The sequence below is a fragment of the Benincasa hispida genome, chromosome 10, assembly GCF_027475165.1.
Source record: "Benincasa hispida cultivar pf3 chromosome 10, pf3_genome.v1.1, whole genome shotgun sequence".
NCBI lineage: Eukaryota > Viridiplantae > Streptophyta > Magnoliopsida > Cucurbitales > Cucurbitaceae > Benincasa > Benincasa hispida.
This window is the reverse complement of record NC_143487.1, coordinates 31176814-31190202: the sequence shown is the minus strand read 5'-3', so window position 1 is coordinate 31190202 and position 13389 is coordinate 31176814. Positions and strand designations below refer to the sequence as shown.

The 13389-nt window shown below is 42.7% G+C and overlaps 1 non-coding gene across 1 annotated transcript; it reads right to left on the bottom strand.

Annotated features, from left to right (window-relative positions):
• Positions 1-7872: 7872 nt before the first annotated feature.
• LOC120089615 (small nucleolar RNA R71) lies at positions 7873-7979 on the bottom strand. Its single transcript, XR_005485288.1, has one exon. It is a non-coding gene; the product is annotated as a small nucleolar RNA R71 (small nucleolar RNA).
• Between the last annotated feature and the right edge of the window lie 5410 nt (positions 7980-13389).

The following is a 13389-nucleotide window of genomic DNA, read 5'->3' as shown; positions in this document are numbered from 1 at the left end:
GAGCAGGTTGATTCTCGTGAAAGCGAGAATATCTTTAGAGCACGAGTAGAACAGTGTAACACCTGGTGGCAAGAAATTGCTCCATGCTCTTTACTATACTTGCATTGTTATTCTGTACTTTATCTTTTATCTATTCAATAGAAGTTCTATTTCTACATCTGCTCACTCTCTTAATACGCATGAGTAGCTAAACTAGTTGAATGGGTTGAGAAGAACTAAGCTAACATGATCTAGGAAGTTCATTGCTTCTGATTGTCTTGTTTTATGCGGTGCAAAACATCCCTTTAGAGTTGCTCGAGAGAGAATCTAAAGAAAGAACCTAATGTCTCGAGAGAGCTAGGTTAGAATCTGACTTGAAAGAGCAAGATTAGGCCTGGATAAACAAGAAATAGGGACTTAGAGATAAGCTCTGTTTGTCAACTTGCATCGCATGCATCCTAGAAATAGGAATGATATTATGCGGTCCTATATTTGTGTGAATGTTATGTTGTCATTGCATAAATAGAAATAGAGGTTTATGTGTAAACCCTGTAGACTTATCGCATATTTATCGCATGCGTTCTAGCCTTAGAAGCCGTGGCATTCACGCCGAGAGGTGGTTTACTATTGTATGCATGTTGCATGATCGCAAGGCTTGAACACAACCAAGGGAGTGTTAGCTGAAACCCTTCTCAACCTGTTCACCATATATCCATCGTATTTCCCGTTACCAACTCTTTTCGAACTCTACCGCATTTATTATTATTTTCATTAACGCAACAACAAACCAACCACCTAATTTATTTTACTGGTTACAACAAAGTTTTCATAAGAAAATTATCAACGCAAACTATTTTCACAAGTCCCTGTGATCGACCCTTGACTTACCAGGAAACTCAGAGGAATTTACACTTGGATTCCATTGGGAAACTTTAGTGCACAACGTTATCCATCAACACATATCATCCACATTTTCCACACTTAATAAAATACCGCATCAGCTGTGTTCATGCGATGTTGCGGTCGTGCAGATCGAGTGCTCGTGGTTGTTGTTATTCGATCAGAGTCACGCAATGGAGCGTGGAGACGCATCCTCATATGTGCGTAGAGTTTGATCTCTGTTCATTTGAGTTTATTCATGCTATAATTTCACTGTATGATTTGTATAACTACTTATTTGAAGTCGACAGTAAATATATGTTCATTCATGATTATAATTTGGAATAGTCTTGTTTCCGGTGCTCAAGGAAATCTCAGTTCCGATTTCCTTCATGGCTGATGTGATGCACTGCCTTGGATCATTTCCTTGCCTTTGTCATTGCATCACCGTCTTTTGGGTCTGAGTGGTTGTGGCGCATTGAGATCGATGAGGGGCCGCTTTGGTGGAGGCTCACGTCAATGCGGCGAATCCTTGAGAAGGACTCTCAGGATTTTTGTGCTAATGAGGCCATGGACTTCTGTCATTGGCTCTTCTTCAATGCCAGCGCCCATAGATAGGCATAGGCTGGAGATAGTCCACAAAAAGAAGTATTGGCCCCTACTGTAGCCTACATAGCCTCTAATTTGCCTCACAAGAAGTCTGCCCACATCTATCGGAATGTTGCACGCAATACAATTTGCGACTATGACTCGATCCCTTGAAACTGTCTTATCATGAGAGGTTGGGATGAGCCGTCTCTTCACCAAATAGACACATAGGCGTGCTTCTGGCAACAGACGGTTGGATGCGAGGGTCCTAATGCCAGTCAAAGACACTGTCCAATTAGTGCCTGGTTGCGCCAGTATTCTCAATGCGTCCTCCATGTGTTCTTCAGTAGGATCATCAATCATTTTGTTGTTGGGTGCTTCCAAGAAATTCTTTAATTAATAAAGCTGATTGATGTCCTCGGCACTAAATGGCACTACCCTCCCGTCAACGACCACCGCATCTTCGATGTCGTGGAGCCGGCCTGATGAAAGGCCCGCACTATCGTAGGGATGACTAGGGATAGGCATTAATAGAAAGCTTCCCATCCATGCTCCACTATGATGATAAGGTCTGGTAGTCGGGCCGGCACAGGGAAGAAGCCCATTTTCATTAATAAATCATCATTTTCCTTTTGGATTTTTGGGCGCCTCCTGGCTGGCGAAGACTTGCTGCCTTTCACCTTTTCTTTTCCTTTTTCTTGAGCAGACGCAAGGCGGGTCTTTTGTCGTTGAATGCGTTCCCATTTCTTACCCTACTCTTGTTTTTCCTTTTCCCATTCTTCTCTCTATTTTCATTTTAACTCAATGTTGCGTTGAACTTTGTCTTTGCGGCGCAACTTCTTTTTCTCCTTCTTCTTCCTCTCAGCTTCCTCCTCTTTTTGCATTTCTTTTTCGAATTACTCGGAGGTGAGCACAATGCGCTGCTCATCCTCAAGCCTTTTCTTCTCTTCTTTTTTTGACCTTGTGTTGGCAAGGAAAACCTCTTCGTCATGAAACCGTCTAGGCAAATTGGCTAAGGTGATGATTTGGCACGCCTGTGCCATCTTTTCTTCCTTCTCCTTCAATTTCCTCCTCCGTTCCTCCCTCTCATTCTCTATGAGCTCACTTAATGTTGGGTCTTCTGCAGACCCTTGCGATGCTGCATATGTGGGGAGATATCAGGATCTTCTTTGTCGTCTGAACCTCGGAAATGAGCTTCTGTCATAACTAATCTTGGATGCGGCCACGAGGTTTGTTGCTACGAGGATGGTTCAAGTTGCGCTCACATCCCCCTTTCCACCCTTGCGGTGGTGGATTCTCCTTCGAAATTCTTGCCTTCTACCTCCGTAATTCTTCTTGTCTCAGGCGCTTCTCTTCAAGCCTGCGCTGCCTTCTCTTGCTTCTCCTCTTCTTCTTTCTTTCTTTTTCTTTCCAAAAAACTTCATCTTTTTTTGCCCGTTGGTCTTCAACTCCTTTTTTTGCCTCCTTCACGAGCTGCTCCACCCGCCTCCACGTCCTCCATAGTAGCCCTAATGGGTCCCTCATCAGAGTCTGCTGGGGTATTCTCCTTAGGATCCAGGATTGTGAGGGCCATCTTTCGCGACGCCAAAACCATCTCTTCCTTCGATAGTAGGGGCTGGTTCACTACTTCTGCTTCTGGCAGCCCCCGTCCTTCTCCAAATAACTTAAGATGCTCCCAAATACCTCCTTGTTGTCTTTTCTCTACTGTTCACTTTCAGTTGGAGGTAGTGGGAGCGCCACCTCAAGATTGGTGGTAGGACCACTCTCCGTGCTCGGCCCTTCTCGGCGGGTAGATCCAGATACAGACGCTAAAGGTTTTTACCAAGGTTTTCCGATGATTTTGGGGACTAGTTTGGGTTGGGTGGCTAGGCGGCGACTGACGGCAAGAAAGGCCACTTCCCGCACAGAGACTGGGGCTTTGAAGGGGAATGATGGTTGGGAAGAAAAGTATGGAGATTGTCCGGCCATGAATTCAAGCGAAGGGAAAGAAGGGAGTGGTGCTTTAGGGTAGGGAAGAATGGACGGTAGGGTTTTGAGTATGCAGAGGGTTTTGGGGTGGTTTGCGTGAAAATGCGAATGTAATCTCCTCGATGAGGTTGAGGGAGGGATTTTATAGGTTGGGAGCTTAAACGTCCTTTCACCATTATGACCTAGCAGACAAAGACGTCCTTTCATCTGCTACGCAATAATGAACCTCGGGAGCTTAAACGCTCGTATGTTTACCTTCTCCGCAAATTTTTTTTTATTAAATAGAAGATGGGCGCAATGCTTACCCATCAACAAAATGCATACCCGTCAATGCAATGCATACCCGTCATCGCATTGTATATTCGACATTGTAATTCTTATCCCAAAACCATAATTATAAGTCATTACGATGCTTACGCAAATCATTCATTCAATTTAATATAATCAACACAAATAGAGACTGAAAGGGAAACTAATTTAACAAAGGAGTAAAGATAGTTCATAAGGATGCTTTTTGAAAAAAAAAAAATTCAACGTTACCGCAAGCGCATCCCCGCAGGCAATCAGACTTGCCTGTCCAATGTCACTGCTTAACATTGTTCTTTCCCACTAGGTCCAGGTGCTTCTGAGTTGTTGGGCAGTGTACCAGTTGTTCTATTTTTCAATGTGGTAGCAAGATGCCCAACCTGTACCTCCAAATTCCTAATAGAAGAAGCTTGCGACTGCATGAGTGTGTCATTCTTCTATATGTATTCTTTGAGCTGTGATTTTAAGTACAATGAATTGGGTGAAATGTTGGATGAAGAAGGTTGGTTGTGAGGTTTTCTGTTCTGATAATGATTTTGGCCTTGACACTGGTGATGAAAGCCTGAAGGATTTCCTCTATTCCCTGAATAATTGGTCTATAGATTCCTATAGCCTCCCTGGTCTGTGTTCCCTCCCCAACTGAGGTTGAGATGATTCCTCCAACCTGAGTTATATGTGTAGCTGAAGGGGTTATTTTGGATAGAATATACAGATTGTTGGTTTGACGGGCAGGCTTCCACTGAATGAGCCTCTCCACTTGCATCAGTGCACTGGCTTGCGCTGCAATCTGAGAGAGACCTCTTTGATTTATGGCCATGGTTTGTAGGAGCGAGGTGACTGCGGCCATCTGGGTGGCCAACATGGTCATTGTGTCCACTGGTACAATGGCTCTGTCTGTTTTCCTTCATTCCGTGCCTCTGCCTCCATATCTGTCATCAACCCAATCATTTGTATTTCGCGATATGTGATCTAGGATGACTTTCGCTTCAGTATAAGTCTTATCCATAAAACCTCCTACTGCTAAAGTGTCCGCGATTGCTTGCGTCGCTCTATTTAGGCCATTATCCAAAGTTTCCATAAGAACGCAATCTGGAATCCCAATATGCTGATAGTTCTTCACCAAATGTCGAAAGCGCATCCATGCTGTGCTCAGAGTTTCATTGTCTGCTTGCTCAAAATTTAGTGCCTCCCATCGTCTTCTTGTGTTAACAGCGGGAGGGAAGAACTACTTCATAAATCTTTCTACCAACTGCTCCCAGCAGTTAATCTCATTTGGCTCCAAAGAATGGGCCCACTTCTTGGCTTCATCTCTGAGTATGTAAGGAAATAGATGGAGTCTAATGCCTTCATGTGTCATGCCAGGAATGGAGAATGTATTTCACATCTCGACAAAACTGGTGAGGTGTGCATACAGGTCTTCTCCTTGCAAACCACTAAATTTACCCCTGTTTTTTATCATCTGGAGCATAATAGGTTTAATCTCGAATCTGGCGTTTTCTTCCACTGCTACTCTTGCGATACCTGGCAAAAAATCATATAAGTTGGGCGCCGCATAGTTCTTCATGGGAATATTACGATCAGTAGCCAAGAAGACTAGGTCTTGCGGCAGCCGATTCATTCCTTGATTTACTTCGGGCCTGTTTTTGTTTGCCAGGTATCTGTTCCATTACTCATACACTGTCACCCATCGGACCTGGCGTTTTCTTCCACGTTTTCTCTGCGACGCCTATTATGATTTTGCCGTGCTCTTCTGCGAAAGGTTCTCTCAATTTCTGGGTCGGAGTTGAATTATGGATCTGTTCCAGTACTCATACACCATCAACTGCTTTTGTTTAAGCACACTATACTCCAGAAATCTGTCCTGCACAATATCACAAAAATATTAGCACTAAAGTCACCAATCCCCGACAATGGCGCCAAAAACTTGTTGTGCGGTGGAATGCCACCGCAAAATGATATGCAATATTTGATGTCCTAATCACGCTACCAGATAATATATGCGATGCTACAAAATTCACTGTAGAATGCTTGTAATAAATGAAAATTTATGATTGGGCTATGACTCAAGTTTTCGTCCCCAGCAACGATGCCAAAAACTTGTTAAAAATAAAAATGAATGATTGAATGCGCTATGATTTATGATATCGCAATACTACGTTCTAAATGTATGCGATGATGCTTAGATGCTCTCGTAGTATGCTCTCGTGGAACTAAGGTGGGTACATCTGGGTGAAAGATTAATAAATCACGATGGGACGGAAAGTTGATGACGGTCGATCCTGAATTAAGTTGAGAAGCCGTTAACGACATACTGTAGCAAGTACACTCAACTTTTCCATGACAAATATTCGGTGCATCAGATAGAGAATTAATGACATCCCATCAGTGCAATCATTCGAGTGAAAAAGTTCTTTACCCTGAAGCTCTATAAATACCGAAGGCCACCTTCGTTTAAGAAGTTCGAATAGTGGGGTTCTACTTGTAAGACTTTAGAGTTTTTCTTCCCCTTATATTTAGATTTTACATACTTAGAAGGCGGAAGCGAGTGAAGGGAGATTACGCCAAGAGATCATAGAAAACAGAGAGAGGGCCAACTCTTGCGGAAGAAAGAACATCTTTTGGGCAGAATAGAGATAACTCAGTGTAAAAGCCTTTGGAAGGAAGATATTGCTACCAGGCTCTCTACCCTTATTTTTCCATTATCATTTTGTATTCTGATCTTATTTATAAAAATGGAAATTGCATCTTTTTATCTGTCATTACGCATGAGTAGTTAAATCCGTCGAATGAGTTAATAAGCACTTAGCTAGCATAACCTGGGATCTTCACTTTATGCGATCATCTTGTATTATGTATGCGTCATTCGTCCTCTAGAGATACTTGGGAGGGTAGTCCTTAGATAGAATCTAGGCTTGGAAAAGTCATATTAGAATCTAGGCTCGGGAGAGTCAGAAGAGAACCGCATAATCAAGAGATGGAAGTTTAGGAGTAAGTTATGTTTTCTATTAACGCATCACATGCACCCAAGAGATAAGATATGATTGTATGCGGTCACCTTGTCTATGTGTGCATCTTTCATCATCGCATAAGCAAGAAGTAGAGACTTAGGAATAAGCTCTATAGACATCATCGCATATATCACATGCATCCTAAAAGTAGGAGCTATCGCATTTGCATTGGAAAATAAATTGTTGTTGCATGAGTGTAGCATGATCGCATAGCTTGAACACATCCTCAGGAAACACTAGTTAAAGACCTTCTCAACCCGTATCTTTCGCATAATTACTCTTTTCTCAAATCCGCCGCATACACTTTATACCTTAAACAACAAACCAACCAACTCATTGATTTAATTATCACCGTAAAGTAATCAAAATTTACCATCGCATACTATTTTCCTTAGTCCCTATGTTCGACCCTGTGCTTACCAAGCAACTCAGTAGGATTTATACTTGGGTCTTGCTAAGAAAACTTGCTTGTACAACGCATATTCCTACATCGCATTCTACACGATCATTTAATCGCAATTAAAAACGCATCAAGTTTTTGGCGTCGTTGCCGAGGACTACGGTAATACATGGTGCTAACGATAATTTTTTTTTATTTTCTTTGCAACTTTCAATCTCGGCGAATTATGACCCGGAGATTGAAAGAACGTTCCGACGAAGATTGAGAAACAACCGCCAACAACAACAAGACAGAACTCCAAGAATGGCAGAACAACCAGGAAATGGAGCACCAAATGAAAATAATATCATGGCGAATCCCATCCTATTGGCGAACGACCGCAATAGGCCCATTCGGAACTATGCATTCCCGAACCTCTATGATTTCTCCCCAAGAATCATGAGGCCAGCTCTTAACAGATCGAGGTTCGAAATGAAACCGGTAATGCTGCAGATGATCCAAATTGTTGGAAAATTTGGTGGTAGGCGTGGCGAGGATCTGCATGCCCACCTCTAGAGTTTCAGTGAGATCTACAACACGTTTGTGTTCCCAAATATCTCCACTGAGGAGGTTCAATTAACATTGTTTCCATTTTCGTTCCAGGCACGAAAATGGGCTTATTCTCTCAAACTAGGGGAGATTACATCATGGGAACAAGTAGTTGAGAATTTTATGAAGAAGTACTTCCCTCCGAAGGAGAACGCCAGAAGAAGGAAGCTGATCACTAATTTTGAATAGGATATTAACGAATCCCTCAGTGATGCCTGGGCGAGGTTTAAGAGGCTGGTAAGAGATTGCCCGCATAATGGATTACCAGACTCCTTACAAATGGAAATTTTCTACCACAGATTAAACCCTGCTGTGCAAACGGCTACCAATGCAGCAGCAGTCGGAGGTCTGCTTTATAAAACTTACAATGAGGCCAAGAATATCCTTGATTGTATTTCTAAAAATTATGAATACTGAAGAGAAAGTGATCAAAGATTGAGAATCAAAGACAGTGACACAAATAACGAGGCCATCGCATCCCTTTAGAACCAAATCACTGCGATGATGAACTTTGACTTGACAGATTCATCCAATTGAACCCACACTAAAAGGAGGACCAGATACAGCGAATCGCAATCAGTAGCCTAGAACCGCATAGTGGGCAAGACAATGCAATCAACCAGACGAACGAAGTTGTGCTACTTGAGGAATGCCCAAGAAACCCACAGTCAGTCTATTTCGTGAAGAATAATTGTTTTCCAACATGTTCAACCCCGTGTGGAGAAACCACCCTAACTTTGGTATGGAAAAATCAACAGCAAAATTTTCAATCAGTGGCGCAAAAAGAAGGGCCATCAGGATTTTTCCCGCGAATAAATGGTCCAACGCAAAACCAAGCCAACATTTCGCAAGCACCGCAATCTTCATCATTGGAGAGTTTGTTGAAGCAATATATTGAAAAGAATGAAACTGTGCTTCAAAATCAAGCGACGTCTATCCGCAATTTAGAAATTCATATGGGACAGATTGTAGGGGAACTCAAGAATAGACCACAAGGGGGCCTGCTGAGTTCAACGAAACTCCCGCGCAACCCAGGGGGTACAGGAAAATAGCAATGTCAAGTTGTGACATTGCGGAGTGGAAAGACTAGTAGGGGAGAAGAAGGAGCCTAGCCGGACTGCTCCAATTGCGCTGGAACCAGAGATTGCGTTGACTCGAGGAGAAACAGAAGAAAAAGGGTGATGGAACCAAAGATTGCATATACCTCGAAGTCGAAAAAATAGGGGACCGTGAGAATACAGCTGCCACCATTCCTCTAGAGACTCAAAAATAAGGAAAATGATGAGGTACAGTATCAACGCTTCATGGATATGCTGAAACAGTTGCATATTAACATTCCTTTCACTGAGGCGATTGAACAGATGCCCACTGATGCTTGATTTTATGAAGTGAATTATGGATGATATGCGTTGATGAAATTGCATTGTGCACTCAAGTTTCCCCAGCGGAATCCAAGTGTAAATTCCTGCGAGTTTCCTGGTAAGTCCAGGGTCGAACATAGGGACTTGTGAAAACAGATTGCATTGATAATTTTTATGAAGAACTTTGCGGTAACCAGATAAATAAATAAATTTTTGGGTTTGTTGTTTGCGTTAATGAAAAATAAATAAATGTAGCGGAGTTTGAAAAGAGTTGGTGAACGGAAGATGCGATGAATATGCGGTGAATGGGTTGAGAAGGGTTTCAGCTAACACTTCCTAGAATGTGTTCATGCTTTGCGATCATGCAACATGCATACAATAGTAAACCACTTCAAAGATGAAAATTCTACGGCTTCTAATGCTAGAATGCATGCGATATATGTAATAAGTCTATAGAACCTACAAATAAGCCTCTATTCTTATTTATGCGATGACAAGATAGCACACACACAAATAAGGCGACCACATAATATTGTTCCCATCTCTAGGATGCATGCAATGCAAGTTGACAAACAGAGCTTATTTCTAAGTCCCTACCTCTTGTTTATGCAATTCTAATCTTGCTCTCTCGAGTCCAAATTCTAAACTAGCTCTCTTGAGACATTAGGTTATTTCTTTAGAATCTCTCTCGAGTAACTCTAAAGGGTAATTTGTACAACACAAAACAAGACAATCGCAAGCAATGAACTTCCTAGATCATATTAGCTTAGTTCTTCTCAACCCATTCAACTAGTTTAGCTACTCATGCGTGCTAAGAAAGTGAGCAGATGTAGAAATAGAACTTCCATTGTATAAATATAAAGATGAAGTACAAAAGAACAACGCAAGTATAGAATAAAAGGCTTGGTAGCAATCTCTTGCTGCCCAGACTTTTACACTGTTTTATACTTGTGCTCAAAAGACAATCTCACCCTCGCGAGAGTCAGCCCGCTCTCTACTTCTTCACCTTAAGGTTCTCTCTCAAGTTTCCCTGAGCGATCTCTGGCGCCACCACTCTTCTTTTGCTCCGCCTTAAAATGAAAGAAAACAAGGGCGTGCGAACTTGTGGAACAAAGAATAGCTAAACTCGTGAACTGTTTAACCCCTTTTCTGAAGGCTTCCCTTGGTATTTATAGAGCATCCATGGTGAAAGGCGGCTTCTCTCTCATGGTTGTATAGATGGGACGGCTTTAATTCCTGATTGATGGACCGAATATTTGTCACCGAAAAGATGAATGTACTTATGATCGTTATCGGCTGTCAACTTAATTCAGATTCGACTGTCATCAGCTTTCTGTCCAATTGCGATTAATTAGCCTTTCACCCAGATGCACCCACCATGTTGCACTGACCAAGTTGCGGCGATCCTTCATGGGCAAATATTTGCGAGCACGATCATCGCAAAGCCTTGCGGTGAAGTTGCACTCGACAAGTGATTTCCTTAACGCAATCCAACATTGTTTAAGAACTTAGCACTATGATAACGTGCATTTCTGCCCGTTATCACCCACATATGGAAGTTTCTGAAGGATATGGTGACGAAGAAAAGAAGCACTGGTAAGTTCGCAATGGTGGCACTGACGCAAAGTTCAAAATCCATAATTCCACCAAAAATGCGCGACCCTGGAAGTTTCACTATACCCTGCTCTATTGGAGGGTTATATATCGGTCAAACACTTTGCAATCTCGGGGCCAGTATCAACTTGATGCCCCTGTCAATTTTCAAGCTGCTGAATGTGGCCAGCTGGCGCCCACGACGGTGACTCTCCAATTAGCAAATAGATATCTTGTGCATCCAGAGGGGAAGGTGAAGGATGTTCTAGTTACAATCGACCATTTTTATCCACTGGTCGCACTCAGATTGATGTGTACAAAGAAGAGATCACACTGAGCATGAATGGACAGAAGCTCGGGTTTGACATTATCCGAGCCATGAAATATCCTGAAGAAGAAGACCTCAATGAATCCGACGATGAACCAAGTTTTAATGAAGAAGAAAAGTCAGAAGATGAAAATGAAGATAAGGATGCAACCGCATCCATAGTAGCATGCAATGCGATCACAGAAAAAAAACCAAAAAATATGAGATGATCGTATCCAAAGAAGATAAGACGACAGGGAATGAAGAAAGAAACACAACAAAACCATCCCTGGAACAACCACCAACAATAGAGCTGAAGACCCTTCCTGCCCACTTGAAGTATGCGTTTCTGGGGTAGAATGAAATGCTACCTACAATCATTTCCTCTACACTTAATGAAGACCAAGAAAATGCGCTGCTAAGCATTCTGAGAAAGTATGTAAAAGCAATTGGCTGGATGCTCGCAGACATTAACTGAATCAGCCCCACATAGTGCATGAATAGGATTCGTCTCAAAGAGAGTCACAAAGGATCAATCGAACATCAGCGCATACTCAAACCTGCGATGAAAGAGGTCGTAAAGAAGGAGATAATCAAGTGGTCAGACACGGGAATTATCATCCAAAAGCTGACAGCACGTGGGTCAGCCTCGTGTAATGCGTGCCGAAGAAAGAAGGGATGGCGGTAGTCCCCAATGCAAATAAAGAACTGATACCAATGCGGACCGTCACTGGATGACAGATTTGTATGGACTACTGCAAACTGAATGCGGCAACAAAGAAGGATCATTTCCCTTTACCATTTATCGACCAGATGCTAGACCGTCTAGTTGGAAATGATTTCTACTACTTCTTGGATGGGTATGTCGGCTATAACCAGATCATGATTGCTTCTGAAGATCATGATCGCAGCCCTCTGTTTTGCTTCCTCTTCTTTTCTCAAGCGCCTCTCTTCATACTGGCGTATTTTCCTTTCTTCATTTTCTTTCTTCTTTCTCTCCTTCTTGGTCCCTTCATCTTCATCATCATCCTTTTGCTCTTTGTTCTTCTTTTCTTTGTGATGATGGGAAGATTCAGCCTCCCTAGCCTTCTTTCCCTTGGTCTTTTTCTTTTTCTTCTTCTTTTCTTCAGCCACTACTAGTTGCGCTTCCCCCGTAACTTCCTCCAACACAACATTAGGGGTCTCCAATGCAACCTCGCCTTCCTTGACCTCTTCTATTGCAATCTCTTCTTCTTCTCTTCTTGGAGGTCCGTCATAGGCTTCTGCATTGGCAGTCACCTCAGGAATCTCAAGGGCCAAAATGCCTCTTCCCGTCTCTTCTTCTTCAACCACCACTTCCTCCACCACCACTACTCCATCCTTTACCCCCACCGTCTCCTCCTCCGTAGGCAGTAGTTGATTTCCTCGAGCAGTCCACCTTCTTGTTCCAAGGTACTCAGGATGTTGCCAAACACCTCTATATCATTGCGTCTCTTCCTTTCACTTTCAGTTGAGACGGTAGGTGTTGGCGTAGGCATGCTCTCGGTGCTTCCTCCTCTCTTGAACAAAGGAGGCCTAACGGCCAGAGGGTTTCTCTGGGCTCTCCTGACTAGTCTGGGGACAATGTGGGCTTGGGCGGCAAGCCTACTACTGGCAGCCAGGAATGCTGCTTCTCGCATGGCTACTTGGTCAGGTGTGGAAGGTGAAGCATCCTGGCGAACTTGGAAGAGTACCGAAAAGCGTAGAAAACAGAGAGAGGGCCAACTCTAGCGGGCAGAATAGAGATAACTCAGTGTAAAAGCCTTGGGAAGCAAGATATTACCACTAGTCTCTCTACCCTTATTTTTCCATTGCCATTTTGTATTCTGATCTTATTTATGAAAATGGAAATTGCATTTTATATCTGTTCACTCTCTTTACATTATGCATGAGTAGCTAAATCTGTCGAATGGGTTGAGAAGCACTTAGCTAGCAGAACCTAGGATCTTCACTTTATGCGATCATCATGTATTATGTATGTGTCATTTTTCCTCTAGAGATACTCGGGAGGGTAGTCTAAGGATAGAATCTAGGCTTGGAAAAGTTATATTAGAATCTAGGCTCGGGAGAGTCAGAGTAGAACCGCATAATCAAGAGAAGAAGCTTAGGAATAAGTTCTGTTTACTATTAACACATCGCATGCACCCTAGAGATAGGATATGATTGTATGCGGTCACCTTGTCTATGTGTGCATCTTTCATCATCGCATAGGCAAGAAGTAGAGACTTAGGAATAAGCTCTATAGACATCATCACATACATCGCATGCGTCCTAAAACTAGGAGCTATCGCATTTACATTGGAAAATGAATTGTTGTCGCATGAGTGTAGCATGATCGCATAGCTTGAACGCATCCTCAGGAAACGCTAGTTAAAGACCTTCTCAACCCGTTCC